Below are 22,160 nucleotides of genomic sequence, written 5' to 3' on the forward strand. Positions count from 1 at the left end.
AATACGACGTTTCGCCAGTAATTACACCTAGCTTCATCAGGCGACAGCCAGATTTGGGTGGTGGCGGGTTTATCGACACATTTATTGTTCTGCCCCACGGCAGATATGGGGGTGTGTTTACACATAATCTTCCTGATATGATGGTGCTGAGTTTGGTCACTCACGTGAACAAGAAGTTCCGAGTTAAGGGTCTCTAGAGGCCAGGAGGGGGTGTCAGCCATTACACAGAGTACAAAATGGAGGCACAATTAGCATCTCAGTGAAGATGGGTGCATGTGTTCATTGCGGGACTTTAAGAAGCATTGTAAGTTCGTGTATGTTCTTATACTACTGGGAATGCTGTTATAATGTTGGTATTGCCGTTATAATGCTGTAAATGCCTTTAAAATGCTGTTAAATTGTTATTATGAATATGGGGCCTAGTTAGCAACGAAGCCTGCCACTTGAATTATTGCGAAAGTTCTTTGTAGTTGGATAAGTCGAGCCAGACTTGTGCTCATGTAACTTAAATGCGATCTTGAGAGCAAGGATGAAGAAGTATCTCATCCACAGTTTAGTGTTATATGCAGCACTGTACATTTAGGCTGCAATATGGTGATTACACAAAGTGACCTTATTTAACACAGTAGCTTATTCTCCTGTTGTATAGCTATTCAGTACTAATGTAGGTGCCTGGTCCATCCAGGACATATTGTAGAGATTCATGTTATCTAAGACAATGTTATAATGCTGCAGTGTTCATTGCACTGATATTGCAAGTATTAACAGATGCTGTATTTTGTGTTGTGTTTTCCCATCAGTTTTACCTCGTTTCATTCATTAAATACGTTGGAGTCGGATGTTCACCCTGGCTCTGAGGGTTTATTGAATGCGAGGTTAACTACTCGGATAGTGGTGCAATGCAGCGCACAGTGAGGCCGAGACATTTATATTTGTATGCGATCTAACCCCAAAAAACCCAATATTATGAACTAGCTTGACTACCCGGCTTTGCCCGGGACTTGGATTCACCACGCCCGGCTGCCTTTGTCCCCCCAGTGGCGATGTTCACACAGCAGAGCAGTTACTCGTTTGAGGCTGAGTCGACATAGGGGAGGCCCAGGACCGGTTAAAATAATCGTCACCGGTGGTGGCCGTGAGCGGGAATCCAACTCGGGTCGCCGGGTTCGTAGCGCGGCGCGCTAACCACTACACTACAATGCGTTACGCGTCCACATGCACGGGTCACGTGACAGATTTGACATCAGCTCATTTGCTGTGCAAAAAAATCTGCATTATTGAGCTCCCCCCCCCCCCCCCCAAAAACACAAAAGTGTATTTTTATAATTTTTGCATGCTGTACAGTCTGGAAAGTACCCACATGGCAAATTTCAAGTTTGTTGCATGTCGGGAAGTACGCTAAACATTTTGAACAGACACACATAATCACAACTTTGCCTTTTATATATATGGAAATATTGGTCGCAAAACCCTCCTACGTGTTAAACTGACGAGTAAGCTGTGGCCAATGTCGATAAGGCACACTTTATTCCAGAGAAAAATAAAGTGTTGAGGTCTTATGACTCACTTTCCAAAACGGTCCCGTTTTTTTGGAGATGTTTGTTGGGCCAATTCCATTTAAAATGTGTCTCCTCTGGCCTGTGGCAGGAAACTGGAAAACCCTAAAAACGCGGTGCAGGAGACAGAGAGGAGAGAGAGAGGAGAGAGAAACTCTGGGCACACGCGAGACAATAATACTTCAAGGGGTTCCACACAGATGGATTCAATCCATTGTTCTACTGACGTGTCCTGGTTCGAGCCAAGAACGTCTGATACATAGGGTGCACAAATCCCAGACTATGCCTCCCATCCATCGGGCACATGGTGCGGTTGTGTGACGTCCGACGTTTCGTTCCAAGCCCACGACCCTCGTGCGCATGCGCGTGTGTGTGTGGAACTTCCTCGGGTAAATTGAATTCAGGCGCTTTGAAGAGGCTGCACCGTTGAGAGGGAAACGTCGGACAAAGTCGTGCCGAACCAGCGAGGGATACGAACCAACAACAACAAACACATCGGAGAGCCGTAGGGGTGGAATACAAAACATCACGAGCTAGTAGGGCAATATGTATAATTGTAAAACCATGTGGTGTCTATGTATGAGTCATGGCACTACAATGCAGGGGGTAGTCTGCAGGATGGTCCAGATGTCTTGTGACTGCCGCCCTCCCATTTATGACAGGAACCACAAACAAACCAAAAAAGGTCAATTAATTGGGGGAGGTTACAAAACATCTGGTACCCACCCAAGCCTCCCGTTACATGCTCTCCTGCCGATGGCTAATCTGGGATTTTCACGGGTTTGAATTGTATTCAAACAAACATCAGACTTACATGGAGATTACACCCCTACAGTGCGGGCATTACGCGGTGCACAATATTATACGATGAGGAGGAAGGCGATTTTACACCGGTGGTGGCGGCGGGCCGTCTCTACCGCAGTTAAATAGGCGGGGCGATGTGTAGCATTAAGAATAAGAAATAAGTAATATTTAAAAAAAAACTTTGAAAAAACACACTTACACATTCCTGCGGAGGGAGCTGGTAGGAACGTTGGGTTGCTCGGTCAATGGCCAGGGTCAACGGTGGCACCACGTGGTGTATTCAGCACAATATGCCCGACTGTGAGGGCGGGCACAAGCCGGCGTGAGTAGGTTAAACGTTGAGTTTTATAAGGGCACCACGGGGTGACCAGCCCCTCCCCACCAAGCCCCAACCCTCCCACCCCCCACCCAGCCCCACCCTCCCCACCCAGCCCCTCCCCACCCAGGCCCTCCCCACCCAGCCCCTCCCCACCCTCCCCTCCCTACCCAGCCCCTCCCCACCCTCCCCTCTCGACCCAGCCCCACCCCTCCCATTTTTGGATGCACGACGGATGGACACAATAACCCCTGTGGGCTGGTGGTGTAACCAGGAGGTTCCTACCAGTATGAAATGTACCCTACTAGTAATGGAAGAACTTCACGACTCCAGGAAGTGGCCCCGAAGCTTTCCATAACGTAAGGGACCGTGTCAAATTAGACCTTAGACGTAAAAAAGATGGTTTAAATGTGTTTTTTTCTGATAGAATATAGTATTGTCATCAGTATGGCATAAGTATACCAAGTTTGCAGTCGATACCACAAGTGGGTTAAAATTAAATTACAAGATTTGAGGACAACAACAGACAGAGTAAGTTAATAGAAAGCGTGTAATAATAAAGCAAATAATAAATAGGTTGTTTTCACCCTTTCTTGCAATTAAACAGGAGGTGTTAAGATGTTCAAACATACTTTAATACTGCCCAAGAAGGTCCCATTTTGTAGCTGGTCACCCCATTTCACACACACAGTACTACTTGACACCACAAAGACAAAAATCCCCCGTGTAGCCTGTAATAGGCTGTCGGGGGCAAGTGCTGTCAGCGAGCACCTATGAAGGCCGACACTGGCACACGAGGGGGTGGGTTGCCAGCACCACGCCCGGCCGCCTTTGTCTCCCCCAGTGGCGATGCTTACACCACACCGTAACCAGATACTCATTTGAGGCTGAGTCGACCTAGGGGAGGTCCAAGACCGGTTCAGACAATCGTCACCGGTGAAAGTGGCCCTGACCGGGAGTCGAACTTGGGTCGCCAGGTTCGTAGCACAGCGCGCTACCTGCTACACTACATACAGACACATTCTCTAAAGCACAAGAGTCCTGTACTCTTAGACATCGTGGCATAATATACTTTGTATACATTCAGATATATACAAAGATACATACGATACATGGAGACACACGTGACACATAAGCACACATACAGACAAAATACTTTACACAGATACACAAGTATACATACAGTCTAATCAAACACGCACACATACACCGACACACAGACACATACAGACTAACACACACAACAACAACAACCGCCATTCGCCACTTAGTGGCGGTGACGTCCACACGGCACTTGTGCCAAGCTAGGTGCACGTTGAGGCCACGTGCAGTGTCGAACGCCCGCTGGCAGGAGGTCACGGGGCAGACCCAGGTGCCACGGGTCGACTGACTGAGATGAGTAGCTAATGCACCACCTGTGCCCCCTACTGTGCCAACCTGCTGTGGTTTAGCCACCCGGCGCTCCGCTCGTTGTTGTGAGCGTCGCTCATCCACCCTCTGTTCTTGTTGGAGGGCAACTGCCTCCAACTGCCCAGTAGCGTCCTTCATGAGCCTCCTCTACAGAGGCCGATCTTGACACCGCTGGTACCGGTCATCGGCAAGTCCACTCAGCTCCACGTCGTCCTGTACCACATCACTCCATCTCTTCTCTAGCCCGTGCCGCGCCCGTTTAGCCCCCTCGATCCGGCCAAACAAAAGCTGTTTCGGAATGCGGTGGCTGGGCATGCAGGCTACATGAACCAGCCAACGCAGCCTTCCCCGCCGGAGGAGCTCACCGATGGGACCTTGCCCAGATCTTTCAAGGATTTGTGAGCTCCTCACACAATCCAGCCTGGTTAAACCCTGGATGGATCGTAGGCAGGCTAGCCTAAATGTTTCCAACCGGCGAAGATATTCCGTTAGGGGGGTCCACGTTTCGCAAGCGCAGAGAAGGGAGGGAATGACCGTGGCCGAGAAGACCTAAAGCTTAGTGCGGAGCGACAGACCAGGTAGCTTCGACACAGAGTTACGCAACCGATGAAAAGATATTGCCGCTCGACTGATTCGGAGTGAGACCTCTGCTGCTAAACTGGAGCCGGTCATAAGCACACTGCCCAGGTATGGGAAACTCTCCACTTTCTCCACAACTGCCCCATCACCGATTGGGAGTTGTGGGGGTGCAGTGTCCGATGGTACAAAATACCCAGGCAGGTGCTTAGTTTTGGTGGGGCTGATGGTAAGACCCCATCTCTTAGTGGCACGCTCCAGTCTCAGCAGCAGCGTCTCCAACTCCTCCTCTGAATGAGCAGCTATTACCAAATCATCGGCATACATAACGTGGTTGAGCAATAGGGAGCCATCCCTAGACCGCACCTGGGCATCGATCAGCCTCCCATTATATCTGTACCATATGGAGATTCCCCTGGTACAGCGATTGAAGGCTTCACGAGCTACGTGGTCAAAATAGATGTTTAATAATGTGGGAGCCAGAGGACATCCCTGTCATACCCCAAGGTGTACAGGGAATGGCTCTGACTCCCGGCCACGTAGTTTTACCCGGGCCCGCTCACTATCATGAAGGTCCTTAATTATCGTGAGCAGAGGTTCAGGTACTCCAAAAGCACGAAGAGCAACCCAGAGACCAGGCCTATTGATAGTATCATAGGCCTTGACCAGGTCAATAAAGCAGAGATGTAGGTCTTGCTGGAATTCCCAACACCTCTGCTGTAGCAGACGGATATAACATATGGCATCTGTGCAGGACCGCCCTTTCCTGAAACCGCATTGGGGCTCAGCAAGCCTCTCCTCAGCGTGCCTGGCAAAGGCGATGTTGCCAGGACCTTTCCCGGCACACAGAGGAGTAAAATGCCCCTGTAGTTGTTACGGTCTGTGCGGTCCCCCGTCTTAAAGAGGGGGACCACCAGGGCATCCTTCCAATCCTGCGGAACCCGTCCAGTGGTCCAGACTGTTGTTATGATGTCATATAGGGCAGTCTGTGCACAAACGCCACCCTCCCTCAGCATTTTGCTTGGGAAATCATCTCTGCCTGCTGCCTTTCCTGGTCTCAGACTCCGGATCACCTTCAGTACGTCTTCAACAGATGGCACTTCAGCCAGCCACTCACAGGGGGTGACTTCTTCCAATATTTGAGGCACCGCAGCCTCAGCAGGGTCATCCTCACTTTGTGCCATGATGTTTTCCTGGCTGAGGGATTTTCCCTCCCCCAGGACCTCACAGAAATGCTCAGCAAATCTGCAAACCTGTTCCTGGGGGTCGGAGATTGGATCACCGTATTTTTCCCTAATGATGGTAATAGGTGTGGTGCTGCAGGTTATTTTTTTGATAGAGTTAAAGAGAGCTTTGTGATCGCGGGCCACTGAGGCAGACTCCATCTTCTCAGCAACCCGCTACCACCACCCATCCTTGCAGCGCCTCACGGCTCTCCGAACCTCCTAGCAAAGGCTGCGGTAAGCCTCCTCATTCTCTGACATGGGATTCTGTAGCCGATGACAGTGGGCCTGTCGCTTTTTCTCAATCATCCTGAACACCTCCTCTGTCAGCCAGGGTCTCTGGGGAGGTCTGGACCGCGTACCCAAAGCAGCCAATGCAGCTGCATGAGTCACAGTCCTGAACCTCGCCCATTTACTCTCGACATCAGGAGGAGTGGGGGACGATGCCAACCCCAGCCGCAACTGATGATGAAATTCTCGCTTGCAACTTTCATCAGATAACTGAGACCAGGCTACTTTAGGTTGGAATGGGGTCCTGGGTGTACACCCACCATCGGAGCGGAAGAATGGCAGGCGCATCTTACAGATGACAAGTTGATGGTCAGAGGGCAGATCAGCTCCACGGTAGGTCCTGGTGTCAAGGACATGGGCTCGCATCCGCTGGTCCGTCACTATGTAGTCCAGCAGATGTTCTTGCTTGGACCCGGCATGCATCCATGATGTTGTGTGGATGTGACGATGCCAGAACAGCGTGTTGGTAATTACCAGCCCATGGGCTGCACAAAAATCTAGCAGCCTCCTACCGTTGTTATTGAGCTGATCTGGCCCATGCCCTCCAATCACTCCAGACCAGGAGCCAGTATCATGACCAACTCGGGACTTTAGCCAGCATCTGTGACAGGTCATAGAAGGCATCTGACTCATTGACTTTGCCTGCATCCCTCCACGGATGTCCGTCTTCGGTGGGGGCATATTTAACCGCGACCACCACTCCTCGCCTCCGGTTGATGGGAAGTTGAGCCCAAAGTAGCCTGGGGCTTACAGCTTCCCACACCTCACCGCCACGCTCCCACACCCCCTTCATTATTTTGTTCAAAAGAAGAGCCACACCCTGTTCTTTGGTTCTATTCGGTAAAGTCACGTAAAAGTATAAAACAAAAAATACAAAAATTAAAAAAATTCAAGACGTTTCGGCCACAAGTGGCCTTCACCAGGTGAAGGGACCGGACTGTCTCGAGGCCAGCGCTGGAGTGAACACAGCCAAGCTCAGACCGCGACCTTTATGATTGTGTGAGAGGAATTAAGGTGCCTTGACAAAGGAATTAGCATAAACATTAGCATTTAATTGGCGGACTTAGCATGGTGAACGGTGTAGAGGGGGTGAACATGTGCAGACCGGCAAGGGGGGGAGGGGGAGTTTACATATTGATGGTGTGAAAAGGGAATTTAAGCAGCTGCGAAAGTTTGGGATACCATTACTTGAAAACATATACTGTACCATTGAAAATTAGTTTAATGTTTGGTTCGATTTAGAACATCTTTCCATCTTTTTTAAATTTTTATTTTTTTTAATTTTTTGTTTATACTTTTACGTGACTTTACCGAACCACACCGTGTTGTTTGACAGTCTGCTGCCCCGAGTAGAGGACCGTCCACCCCTCGTGGTGGCAGGAGCCAGAACCGGTCCACCGGACCTCCTGAATGCCACAAAGATCCAGGCGGTACCGGTCCAGCTCCCGACAGAGCAGTGGCAGCCTCTCCTCCGCAGTGAGCGTTCGAACATTCCACGTGGCCACACAAAGTGGCTTTGCGTTGTTTCTGGAGGAGCCCCGAGGGTAGAGATTCAATCTCCTGGCTCCGCCAATTGGGATTTGGCCAGGAGACATCATAGACGCCTGTCTCCCCGGGGCCTCCGGCACAAGCTTATTAGTTAGATATTTTATTCGTGGTTTAGTGGTAATTTATTGAAGGTAGAGGGGTTACCAGCACCTCGCTCCCGTCCAGAGCCCCCGTTTAGCCACTGTGGTGGTCACAGAAGCCATGAGGGGAGGAGCCAATTCCGGTGAGGGGAGGAGCCAATCGGAATTGGCTCCTCCCCCCACAGCACTGTCCACGACAGAGTTGCCCGTCCGGCACCGCGAGGAGGTAGGGGTTTGTTTTTGCCGGACACACACACGCAGACACACAGACAGACACACGCAGACACACAGACAGACACACGCAGACACACAGACAGACACACGCAGACACACAGACAGACACACGCAGACACACAGACAGACACACGCAGACACACAGACAGACACACGCAGACACACAGACACACGCAGACACACGCAGACACACGCAGACACACAGACACACGCAGACACACAGACAGACACACGCAGACACACAGACACACGCAGACACACAGACACACGCAGACACACAGACACACACAGACACACGCAGACAGACAGACACACGCAGACACACAGACAGACACACGCAGACACACAGACAGACACACGCAGACACACAGACAGACACACAGACACACGCAGACAGACACAGTCACACACAGACACACGCAGACCCACAGACACACGCAGACACACAGACACACGCAGACCCACAGACACACGCAGACCCACAGACACACGCAGACACACAGACACACACAGTCACACACAGACACGCAGACACACAGACACACAGACACACGCAGACCCACAGACACACGCAGACCCACAGACACACGCAGACACACACACGCAGACCCACAGACACACGCAGACACACACAGTCACAGACACACGCAGACACACACAGTCACAGACACACACAGTCAGACAGACACACAGACACACGCAGACACACACAGACACACGCACAGACACACACAGACACACGCAGACACACACACAGACACACACAGACACACGCAGACACACACAGAGACACACACAGAGACACACAGACACACACACACACCCAGACAGACACACACAGACACACGCAGACCCACAGACACACACAGACACACACACACAGACAGACACACACAGACACACACACACAGAGACACACACAGACAGACACACACAGACAGACACACACACAGACACACACACACAGAGACACACACAGACACACACACACCCAGACAGACACACACAGACACACACACACAGAGACACACACAGACAGACACACACACAGACACACACACACAGACACACACACAGAGACACACACACACAGAGACACACACACAGACACACACACACACACGCGGGCACGTAGTGGAGGCATGGGCTACGCTATCCTCTCTCTCGTATTTATTCAGCGTTGCGTAATGCGTCCTTTTTTTTAGATTACTGTACTCTGTAGCACACAATCAGCAGGCGGTGAAGGAAGTGCGTCCGTGTGTGAGTGTCCGTGTCCGTGTGTGTGTGCCCGTGTGTGTCCGTGTGTGTGTGCCCGTGTGTGTCCGTGTGTGTGTGCCCGTGTGTGTGCCCGTGTGTGTGTGTGTCCGTGTGTGTGCCCGTGTGTGTGTGTCCGTGTGTGTGTGCCCGTGTGTGTGTGTCCGTGTGTGTGTGCCCGTGTGTGTGTGTGCCCGTGTCCGTGTGCCCGTGTGTGAGTGCCCGTGTGTGTGTGAGTGTGCCCGTGTGTGTGTCCATGTGTGTGCTACACGCTTTTTATAGTTGAGGCAGCGAAGTGTCTCGCAGCAAGTGTGTGCAGTTTAACGAGCGCTTAGCACAGAGCTTTGCGTGTGAATCGCGAGTAGTTTTCGTGTATTAAAGGTGGAGTACACGCTACGGTTGCGTTGTCGTCGTAGGCTCTGAAAAGGGTGGCAGGCTGTGACATCACAGGAATTATTCTGGAGTAGCAGCAACAGTAGTAACATCATCATCACAGCAGTATCATCATCACAGCAGTAGTAACATCATCATCACAGCAGTATCATCATCATCACAGCAGTAACAACATCATCATCATCACAGCAGTATCATCATCATCACAGCAGTAGCATCATCATCACAGCAGTAACAACATCATCATCACAGCAGTAACATCATCACAGCAGTATCATCATCACAGCAGTATCATCATCACAGCAGTAACATCATCAGCAGTAGTAACATCATCATCACAGCAACAGTAACATCATCATCATCATCACAGCAGTAACATCACCACAGCAGTAGTAACATCATCATCACAGCAACAGTAACATCATCATCATCATCACAGCAGTAACATCATCATCACAGCAGTAGTAACATCACCACAGCAGTAGTAACATCATCACAGCAACAGTAACAACATCACAGCAGTAGTAACATCATCACAGCAGTAAAAACATCATCATCAACAGTAACAACAATATCATAACAGTAACATCATCATCACATCAGTAGTAACATCACCACAGCAGTAGTAACATCATCACAGCAACAGTAACAACATCACAGCAGTAGTAACATCATCACAGCAGTAATAACATCATAATCATAACAGTAACAACATCATCATAACAGTAACATCATCATCACAGCAGTAGTAACATCATCATCATCACAGCAGTAACAACATCATCATAACAGTAACAACATCATCATAACAGTAACATCATCATCACAGCAGTAGTAACATCACAGCAACAGTAACAACATCATTACAGCAGTAACAACATCACAACAGTAGTAACATCATCATCATCACAGCAACAGTAACAACATCATCACAGCAGCAGTAACATCATCATCACAGCAGTAACATCATCACAGCAGCAGTAACAACATCATCACAGTAGCAGTAACAACATAATCATCACAGCAGTAACAACATCATCACAGGAGTAGTAACATCAAAGCAGTAGTAACATCACCATCATCACAGCAGCAGTAACATCATCATCATCACAGCAGCAGTAACAACATCATCATCACAGCAGCAGTAACATCATCATCACAGCAGTAACATCATCATCACAGCAGTAACATCATAATCACAGCAACAGTAACAACATCATCATCACAGCAGTAGTAACATCATCATCACAGCAACAGTAACAACATCATCACAGCAGTATCATCATCATCACAGCAGTAACAACAACATCACAGCAGTAGTACCATCATCACAGCAGTAGTAACATCATCACAGTAACAACATCATCATCACAGCAGTAACATCATCATCACAGCAGCAGTAGTAACATCATCATCACAGTAACAACATCATCATCATCACAGCAGCAGTAGTAACATCATCATCACAGTAACATCATCATCACAGTAACAATATCATCATCATCACAGCAGCAGTAGTAACATCATCATCACAGTAACATCATCATCACAGTAACAACATCATCATCATCACAGCAGCAGTAGTAACATCATCATCATCACAGTAACATCATCATCATTCATAATAAAGGTTTTTGGGTTAGATCGCGTTTATTTATAAATGTGTCGTCATCATCACAGTAACAACATCATCATCACAGCAGCAGTAGTAACATCATCATCACATTAACATCATCATCACAGTAACATCATCATCATCACAGTAACAACATCATCACAGCAGCAGCGGCGGCCACCGTATTCCAGAGGGATCGTCAACAGGAGCCTTCGACGCAAGCTCCACTTTGTCATCTTTTGATAAACATCCATCAGCATTGTTACAAACATCGCCATCGTCAACGTTTGTCGTTGGCTCACCGCACACACACACACACACCATCACTCTCACACACACACCATCACACACACACCATCACACACACACCATCACACACACACCATCACACACACACTCTCACACACACCATCACTCTCACACACACACCATCACACACACACACACCATCACACACACCATCACACACACACCATCACACACACACCATCACACACACACACACACCATCACACACACACACACCATCACTCTCACACACACACCATCACACACACACCATCACACACACACACCATCACACACACACACACCATCACACACACACCATCACACACACACCATCACACACACACCATCACTCTCACACACACACCATCACACACACACACACACACACCATCACACACACACACCATCACACACACCCCATCACACACACACACCATCACTCACATACACCATCACTCTCACACACACACACCATCACACACACCATCACTATCACACACACCATCACACACACACACCATCACACACACCATCACACACACCATCACACACACACCATCACACACACCATCACACACACCATCACTCTCACACACACCATCACACACACACACCATCATACACACCATCACTCTCACACACACACCATCACACACACACCATCACACACACCATCACACACACACCATCACACACACACCATACACACACACCATCACACACACACCATCACACACACACACACCATCACTCTCACACACACACCATCACACACAGACCATCACACACACACACACCATCACACACACACCATCACCATCACACACACACCATCACTCACACACACACACACCATCACTCACACACACACACACATCATCACTCTCACACACACACCATCACACACACACCATCACTCTCACACATACACCATCACACACACACACCATCACTCTCACACACACACACCATCACACACACACACCATCACACACACACACCATCACACACACACCATCACACACACCATCACACACACCATCACACACACACCATCACACACACACACACCATCACACACACACACCATCACCATCACACACACACACCATCACACATACCATCACCATCACACACACCATCACACACCATCACACGCACACACCATCACACACACACCATCACACACACACCATCACACACACACACCATCACACACACACACCATCACACACACACACCATCACACACACACCATCACACACACCATCACCTACACACACCATCACACACCATCACACACACCATCACACACACACACCATCACACACACACCATCACCTACACACACCATCACACACGCACCATCACACACACACACACACCATCACCTACACACACCATCATCGACACACACCATCACACACACACCATCACCTACACACACCATCACCTACACACACACACCATCACACACACACCATCACCTACACACACACCATCACCTACACACACCATCACCGACATTCGCACCAGAGAGAAACGTTACTTGCGCGCATGCATTGCGTTTAATAACACGAACTTTAATTAGCGATCGTACATCGTCTTTAAGATACTCATCCCTCATACATCACCACCACCATCCCTCATACATCATCATCATCACCACCACCATCACCACCATCATCATCGTCATTACACAGCCATCATCGTGGTATTGTACAAACACCATCACTCACATCGCCGTAATTGTAATTAAAGTTCGTTCATTATCGACATCATAAACCAAAGCACCATCATTAAGGTACGAGGCATCATTATTATACAACACTGATGTTGTTCAAACAGCACCAGTGACACCACCATAAACTACCATCACTTTCACCACCATCACTATTAACCATCACCATCACCACTATCCCTACAATCACTATCATCACAACCTTCACCATCCCTACAATCACTATCATCACCACTATCATCACCACCACCATCACTATCATCACCACCATCCCTACCATCACTATCATCACTATCATCACCACTACCATCACTATCACCACCACCATCATCACCACCACCACTACCATCACTATCACCACCATCACCACCACCACTACCATCACCCACCACCACCACTACCATCACCCACCACTACCATCACCCACCACCACCACTACCATCACCCACCACTATCACCACCACCACTATCACCACCACCACTATCACCACCACCACCACCACTATCACCACCACCACTACCATCACCCACCACTACCATCACCCACCACCACCACTACCATCACCCACCACTACCACTATCACCACCACCACTATCACCACCACCACTACCATCACCCACCACTATCACCACCACTATCACTACCACCACTACCATCACTACCACCACCACTATCACCACCACTACCATCACCCACCACCCCCACCACTACCATCACCACTATCACCACCACCACTACCATCACTATCACCACCATCACCACCACTACCATCATTATCACCACCACTACCATCACCACTATCACCACCACTACCACCACTATCACCACCACTACCATCACTACCACCACCACTATCACCACCACCACTACCACCATCACTATCACCACCACTACCACCACTACCACCACTATCACCACCACTACCATCACTATCACCACCACCACCACTTTCAACCGCCATCCACAAGCCGGGAGTTGCACATCGACAGACACCGCCCACCGCCACCGGAGGGAGTCGTCGTGGTGGTGGTGATAGTCGTGGTGGTGGTGATAGTGGTGGTGGTGGTGATATTGGTGGTGATAGTGATGGTAGTGGTGGTGATAGTCGTGGTGGTGTGAGTAGTAGTGACGGATCATCTGTCTCTCTGTGTGTCTGTGCCTCTCTGTGTGTCTCTGTGTCTCTCTGTCTCTCTGTGTGTCTCTGTCTGTGTGTCTCTGTGTGTCTCTCTGTCTCTGTGTCTCTGTCTCTCTGTTTCTCTCTGTCTCTGTCTCGCTGTGTGTCTCTGTGTGTCTCTGTCTGTGTGTCTCTCTGTCTCTGTGTCTCTGTCTCTCTGTGTGTCTCTGTGTGTCTCTGTGTGTGTCTCTGTGTCTCTGTGTGTGTCTCTGTGTGTCTCTCTGTCTCTGTGTGTCTCTGTCTCTGTGTGTCTCTGTGTCTGTGTGTCTCTGTGTGTCTCTGTCTCTCTGTGTGTCTCTCTGTCTCTCTGTGTGTCTCTCTGTCTCTGTGTGTCTCTTTGTCTCTGTGTCTCTGTCTCTCTGTGTGTCTCTGTCTGTGTGTCTCTGTGTCTGTGTCTCTGTGTGTCTCTGTGTGTGTCTCTGTGTCTCTGTCTCTGTGTCTCGCCATGCCACGCCGTTAGTCGCCTCTCGCTTCAACCCTCGCGGCTCTGCTCTGACTCTCAGAGTCGGCGGGGTGGCGCAGTTACGACAACAACAACGACAACAACAACATCGACAACAACAACGACAACAACATCGACAACATCAACAACATCAACAATAACAAAAACATCGACAACATCGACAACAACAACAACAACATCAACAAGTTGCTCGGCCTTGGGTACGTTCCTGTTTGCATCGCCTTCTTGTGCACACACACAGACACTACAGTACACACTACAGTACACACTACAGTACACACTATAGTACACACTACAGTACACACTATAGTACACACTACAGTACACTACAGTACACACTACAGTACACCACAGTACACACTACAGTACACTACAGTACACACCATAGTACACACTACAGTACACACTACAGTACACACTAAGTACACTACAGTACACACACTACAGTACACAGTACACTACACTACAGTACACACCACAGTACAGTACACGCTACACTACAGTACACACTACAGTACACTACAGTACACACTACAGTACACTACAGTACACACTATAGTACACACTATAGTACACTACAGTACACACTACAGTACACTACAGTACACACTATAGTACACACTACAGTAGACTACAGTACACACTACAGTACACTACAGTACACACTATAGTACACACTATAGTACACTACAGTACACACTATAGTACACACTACAGTACACTACAGTACACTAGTACACACTATAGTACACTACAGTACACACTACAGTACACTACAGTACACACTACAGTACACACTACAGTACACTACAGTACACACTACAGTACACTACAGTACACACACACTACAGTACACTACAGTACACACACACTGACAGTACACACACACACACTGACAGTACACACACACACTGACATTACACACACACTCACAGTACACACAGTACATACACACTGACAGTACACACACACACTGACATTACACACACACACTGACAGTACACACACTGACAGTACACACAGTACATGCACATTGACAGTACACACACTGATAGTACACACAGTACACACACACTGACAGTACACACTGACAGTACACACAGTACACACACACACTGACAGTACACACACTGACAGTAAACACAGACTTACAGTACACACACACACTGACACTACACACACACACTGACACTACACACAGTACACACTACACACTCACAGTACACACACACTGACACTACACACACACACTGACACTACACACAGTACACACTACACACTGATAGTACACACACACTGACACTACACACAGTACACACTGACACTACACACAGTACACACTACACACTGACAGTACACACACTGACAGTACACACACACACACACTGACACTACACACACACACTGACACTACACACAGTACACACTACACACTGACAGTACACACACACTGACAATACACACAGTACACACTACACACTGACAGTACACACAAACTGACAATACACACAGTACACACTACACACTGACAGTACACACACACTGACAGTACACACACACAGACAGTACACACACACCGACAGTACACACACAGTACACACACATTGACAGTACACAAACACTGACAGTACACACACACTGACACTACACACAGTACACACTACACACTCACAGTACACACAAACTGACACTACACACAGTGCACACTACACACTGACAGTACACACACACTGACACTACACACAGTACACACACACACTCACAGTACACACAAACTGACACTACACACAGTACACACTACACACTGACAGTACACACACACTTACACTACACACACACACTGACAATACACACAGTACACACTACACACAGTACACACTACACACTGACAGTATAAACACACATTGACACTACACACAGTACACACTACACACTGACAGTACACACACACTGACGCTACACACACACACACTGACAGTACACACATACACTTACAGTACACACGCACACACTGACAGTACACACGCACACACTGACAGTACACACACACTGACAGTACACACAGTACACACACCCACTGACAGTACACACAGTACACACATTATACACTGACACTACACACAGTACACACACACAGTTCACACACACACTGACAGCACACACAGTACACACATTACACACTGACACTACACACACACAGTACACACACACACTGACAGCACACACAGTACACACATTACACACTGACACTACACACACACAGTACACACACACACTGACAGTACACACACACTGTTCAATGCGTAGTTTACACACGGCTAGTACACTATACATACCCCCGTACTGTATAGCCTACACACAACATGTATGTTGTACACAGCCGCAGTGCACAATCTATGTGACCTACACACGGAGTGCAATGATGGAACATTTCTCCGTGTTTTAACCTCTTGGTTGTTTACACACAGCCAACTTGCAGGCATACTGTGTAAGAGTCTTAGTGCATTGTACAGTGTGCATGTGTAGTTCTCCGTAGGGCTACGCATGGACTGTGCACACACGTGCAGAAACAGTGTTCACGTGTTGGCAGTACACATTGTCCATAACTTTCACATAGTACACACACACACACACTGTATTCTAAATAGTCACTTACACATAGGTAGTACACATTGTCCATAACTTTCACATAGTACACACACACTGTATTCTAAATAGTCACTTACACATAGGTAGTACACATTGTCCATAACTTTCACATAGTACACACACACACTGTACTCTAAATAGTCACTTACACATAGGTAGTACACATTGTCCATAACTTTCACATAGTACACACACACACTGTACTCTAAATAGTCACTTACACACATAGGTAGCACACATTGTCCATAACTTTCACATAGTACACACACACACTGTACTCTAAATAGTCACTTACACACATAGGTAGTACACATTGTCCATAACTTTCACATAGTACATACACACACACTGTATTCTAAATAGTCACTTACACATAGGTAGTACACATTGTCCATAACTTTCACATAGTACACACACACACTGTATTCTAAATAGTCACTTACACATAGGTAGTACACATTGTCCATAACTTTCACATAGTACACACACACACTGTACTCTAAATAGTCACTTACACATAGGTAGTACACATTGTCCATAACTTTCACATAGTACACACACACACTGTACTCTAAATAGTCACTTACACACATAGGTAGTACACATTGTCCATAACTTTCACATAGTACACACACACACTGTACTGTAAATAGTCACTTACACATAGGTAGCACACATTGTCCATTACTTTCACATAGTACACACACACACTGTACTCTAAATAGTCACTTACACATAGGTAGTACACATTATCCATAACTTCCACATAGTACACACACACTGTATTCTAAATAGCCACTTACACACATAGGTAGTACACATTGTCCATTACTTTCACATAGTACACACACACACACACTGTACTCTAAATAGTCACTTACACATAGGTAGTACACATTGTCCATAACTTTCACATAGTACACACACACACTGTACTCTAAATAGTCACTTACACATAGGTAGTACACATTGTCCATAACTTTCACATAGTACACACACACACTGTATTCTAAATAGCCACTTACACATAGGTAGTACACATTGTCCATAACTTTCACATAGTACACACACACTGTATTCTAAATAGTCACTTACACATAGGTAGTACACATTGTCCATTACTTTCACATAGTACCAACACACACTGTATTCTAAATAGTCACTTACACACATAGGTAGTACACATTGTCCATAACTTTCACATAGTACACACACACACACACTGTACTCTAAATAGTCACTTACACATAGGTAGTACACATTATCCATTACTTTCACATAGTACACACACACACTGTACTCTAAATAGTCACTTACACAAATAGGTAGTACACATTATCCATAACTTTCACATAGTACACACACACACTGTACTCTAAATAGTCACTTACACATAGGTAGTACACATTGTCCATAACTTTCACATAGTACACACACACACACACTGTACTCTAAATAGTCACTTACACACATAGGCAGTACACATTGTCCATTACTTCCACATAGTACACACACACTGTACTCTAAATAGTCACTTACACACATAGGTAGTACACATTGTCCATAACGTTCACATAGTACATACACACACTGTACTCTAAATAGTCACTTACACAAATAGGTAGCACACATTATCCATAACTTCCACATAGTACACACACACACACTGTACTCTAAATAGTCACTTACACAAATAGGTAGTACACATCCATAACTTTCACATAGTACACACACACACTGTACTCTAAATAGTCACTTACACATAGGTAGTACACATTATCCATAACTTTCACATAGTACACACACACACTGTACTCTAAATAGTCACTTACACATAGGTAGTACACATTATCCATTACTTTCACATAGTACACACACACTGTATTCTAAATAGTCACTTACACACATAGGTAGTACACATTGTCCATAACTGTCACATAGTACACACACACACTGTACTCTAAATAGCCACTTACACACACTGTACATTATGTAGTTTACAACGTGACATGTCATGTACGTGTTGGTGTGTATTAAATATGTAGCATACACATAGAGCAGTGTGCATACTTTGTTAGGTAATGGTTACATAGCTTACACATAGGCAGTGAACACGATACATCATAGCTTAAACACATGTAGTACTGTATACACTATTGAATATGTAGCATACTATAGGCTGTGCAGTGCACGTATTAACCACATCTCTACATAAACACACATGTAAGTACTGTACGACACATGCAGTACCACTACAGTACATTAGTCACCAGCAGTACAGATGATAGTACAAAGACAAAGATCCCCCGTGTAGCCTTAACAGACTGTCGGGGCAAGTGCTGTTGAAGGCCGGCACGGCACACGAGGGGGTGGGTGGCCAACACCACGCCCGGCCGCCTTTGTCTTCCCAGTGGCGATGTTTACACACCACACCAGGTACTGATTTGAGGCTGAGCCGACCTAGGGGGAGGCCCAGGACCGGTTCAGATAATCATCGCCGATGTTGGCCGTGAGCGGGAATCAAACTCCGGTTCGTAGCGCAGCGCGCTCACCGCTACTACACTACCGCTCCCCAAACAGTGTGTACTGTGTGTGTGTACTATAGTAGTACACACACACACACAATACACACACACAGTACTACTATAGGTAGTACACACACAGTACTACTGTAGGTAGTAGACACACACAGTACACACACAGTACACACAGTACTACTATAGGTAGCACACACACACAGTACTACTATAGGTAGTACACACACAGTACTACTGTAGGTAGTACACACACAGTATATACACACACAGTGCTACTATAGGTAGTACACACACAGTACACACACAGTAATACTATAGGTAGTACACACACAGTACACACACACAGTACTACTATAGGTAGTACATACACACAGTACACACACCAGCATGCACACACTGCAGAATCACGCATCGTGAAGTTTCTGTTCTGTATACACACACACAGTACTACTATAGGTAGTACACACACACACAGTACTACTATAGGTAGTACACACACAGTACACACACACAGTGCTACTATAGGTAGTACACACACAGTACACACACAGTAATACTATAGGTAGTACACACACAGTACACACACACAGTACTACTATAGGTAGTACACACACACAGTACACACACCAGCATGCACACACTGCAGTATCACGCATCGTGAAGTTTCTGTTCTGTATACACAACTACTGTATACATAGCTGCACTTATTAACACACACACACTGCAATATACACGTATACAGTATAGTGTGCAGTACTAAAAACACAAATGTGGTCCTGTGTACACACATTCATTGGTATAAACTCACGATTATGAAACATCCAGAACACACTCATAACATTGGTGCTCTACTTTACACATTATTTAGTTGACATGCAGTACACACTACTGTAATGATAACATTGGTATAGGGTACATTCACATGCAGTACACACTAATGTAATAATAACATTGGTATAGGGTACATTCACATGCAGTTCACACTAATGTAATAATAACATTGGTATAGGGTACATTCACATACAGTACACACGACTGTAATAATAACATTGATATACGGTACATTCACATGCAGTTCACACTACTGTAATAATAACATTGATATACGGTACATTCCCATACAGTACACACGACTGTAATAATAACATTGGTATAGGGTACATTCCCATACAGTACACACTAATGTAATAATAACATTTATATAGGGTACATTCTCATGCAGTACACACTAATGTAATAATAACATTGATATACGGTACATTCCCATACTGTACACACTAATGTAATAATAACATTGATATACGGTACATTCACATGTAGTACACACTAATGTAATAATATTGATATAGGGTACATTCACATGTAGTACACACTAATGTAATAATAACATTGATATACGGTACATTCTCATGCAGTACACACTAATGTGATAATAACATTGGTATAGGGTACATTCCCATACAGTACACACTAATGTAATAATAACATTGGTATATGGTACATACCTATGCAGTACACACTAATGTAATAATAACATTGATATAGGGTACATTCTCATGCAGTACACACTAATGTAATAATAACATTGGTATAGGGTACATTCCCTTTCAGTACACACTAATGTAATAATATTGACATTGGTATACGGTACATTCACATGCAGTACACACGACTGTAATAATAACACTGGTACACACACACACACCACGCTGGTACACACGCACCACGCTGGTACACACACACACCACGCTGGTACACACACACACCACGCTGGTACACACACACACCACGCTGGTACACACACAGCACGCTGGTACACACACACACACACCACGCTGGTACACACACACACCATGCTGGTACACACACACCATGCTGGTACACACACACACAGCACGCTGGTACACACACACACCACGCTGGTACACACACACCATGTTGGTACACACACACCACGCTGGTACACACACACACAGCACGCTGGTACACACACACCACGCTGGT

The 22,160-nt window shown here is 46.6% G+C and overlaps 1 protein-coding gene across 8 annotated transcripts in view; it reads left to right on the top strand.

Annotated features, from left to right (window-relative positions):
* The first annotated feature begins 7,950 nt into the window (after window positions 1-7,950).
* Window positions 7,951-22,160, top strand: part of LOC116955654 (protein Jade-1-like) — a 110,981-nt gene continuing 96,771 nt past the window's right edge. The window contains exons 1-2 of one of the 8 annotated variants that reach the window (XM_076053542.1): window positions 7,951-8,030; window positions 14,968-15,170. The gene's annotated coding sequence lies outside the window, so the exon portion shown is untranslated. The other 7 variants (XM_076053545.1, XM_076053543.1, XM_076053548.1 and 4 more) reach the window with 7 other exon arrangements.

Source organism: Petromyzon marinus, chromosome 61 (assembly GCF_048934315.1).
Source record: "Petromyzon marinus isolate PM22_M1 ecotype Great Lakes invasive population chromosome 61, UKy_Petmar_22M1.pri1.0, whole genome shotgun sequence".
Classification (NCBI taxonomy): Eukaryota; Metazoa; Chordata; class Hyperoartia; order Petromyzontiformes; family Petromyzontidae; genus Petromyzon; species Petromyzon marinus.